Raw genomic sequence first — 1,447 nt, 5'->3', positions numbered from 1 at the left:
TTTGTTTGTTTGTTTTTTGCTTTGTTCTATTTATTTCTTTGAGGGGTGGGAAGGAGGTTAAAAAAAGAAAGTTTGTTATCTGCTTCAAAGAGCTTTTCCATAGGAGGGGGGGATTCATTTTCAAAACACATCAACATGGATGAACTCCATTCTCACAGCTTTCACATCAATTTGGATTCAAGCAATTAATATGTGTAATATGTTTTTCTGAAAACCAGTGTATTCATATGGACACACAGGTACTCCTTGTATTTTTTGTTCACATATGAAAGGAACTGGCACTTTGACTTCAAAAACAATTTTTTTTTAAAAATCACAAATCCAACTTGTCTTTGATTTGGGTCTGAATTAATTACTAAGAAACCATTCAGCAATAATGGCCTCAAACATTTAAATATCCTCTGAAACTTCAATTCATTAAGGGACTGCTTACTCTTAAGAACTAGGCCACCAGTAAGGGAATGAGGTAAGAAATTCTCATTCTGGATGCCAAGTTCAAGGCAAAGTATCAATCATCCCCTCATTTTTGCAATATCTATAAATAAAAGTAGATGGAGGGGATAAGATAAAACAATGTTAAAAAGTACATACAGAACTCAGAAATACCTTTTCATTTAATTTGCCGCTTCAGTTCAAAAAATGCTCATAAGAAAAATAACCACTTAAAGGAAAATATTGGTTACATTGTTGCTGTTTAGAACTTTTTGAGAGCAAAAGAATGAATACTGATCAACTTTCCTGGCTGAAACGTAATCATTTGTCCTGAAATAGGTTATTTCTAAGTTGAACATCTATTTATGCCTTGAAAATTCAAAGCAGAAAGAAAAAATCACAAAAAGCCAGTAACCTCATCAATACATCTACACAGATGTTTGCTTGTAGTTTTTGGTATCCAAAATCTTTTTTCCATACATTGCACAGATGACGTTTTTTTAGGCACAGCCCTGGCAGTAATGAGAACCCAGTTGGTGCACACTTTTACAAATTCTGCAAGAATTTATTCTTTCCATATGGATCAAATCTTGCTTTTTTTGAAGCCAAAATTTTATTTTCATTCAGCTTTCTTCCACCACTCTCTGTGGTATTCCTTGCACCATCTTTCCATGTATCTGGAGTGATAACCGTACCAAGTTTCTTTTCACATTTTTCGCACACCATCCTTCCGTCTACGGTTCCCTCAGGCGCAGAAGCAGCAGCAACTCAAAAAACGTCAACACTACCAAGGAGTTTAATAAAATGGCAACATTAAGAAAAATGATAACATTTTTAATACCTAAGGGCATTACCTCTGGGTCTGAAGGACAAGGAAAAGGGGTAATCACCAGATTGCTGAGGTCTTTACAGGTAGAGGAACACAACCATCTCTAACCCACAGCCTGACAAACGAAACACCAGGAGAAAAATACCCCAAGGTCTCTCTCTTCCCCAATCCCAGGGAATCCAATTG

General features: G+C 35.9%; 1 pseudogene; it reads right to left on the bottom strand.

Annotated features, from left to right (window-relative positions):
* Nucleotides 1-860: 860 nt before the first annotated feature.
* Nucleotides 861-1,158, bottom strand: LOC143382353 (cysteine-rich PDZ-binding protein pseudogene; annotated as a pseudogene).
* Nucleotides 1,159-1,447: the final 289 nt, after the last annotated feature.

Source organism: Callospermophilus lateralis, chromosome 16 (assembly GCF_048772815.1).
Source record: "Callospermophilus lateralis isolate mCalLat2 chromosome 16, mCalLat2.hap1, whole genome shotgun sequence".
Classification (NCBI taxonomy): Eukaryota; Metazoa; Chordata; class Mammalia; order Rodentia; family Sciuridae; genus Callospermophilus; species Callospermophilus lateralis.
This window is presented reverse-complemented; position numbering and strand designations above follow the sequence as displayed.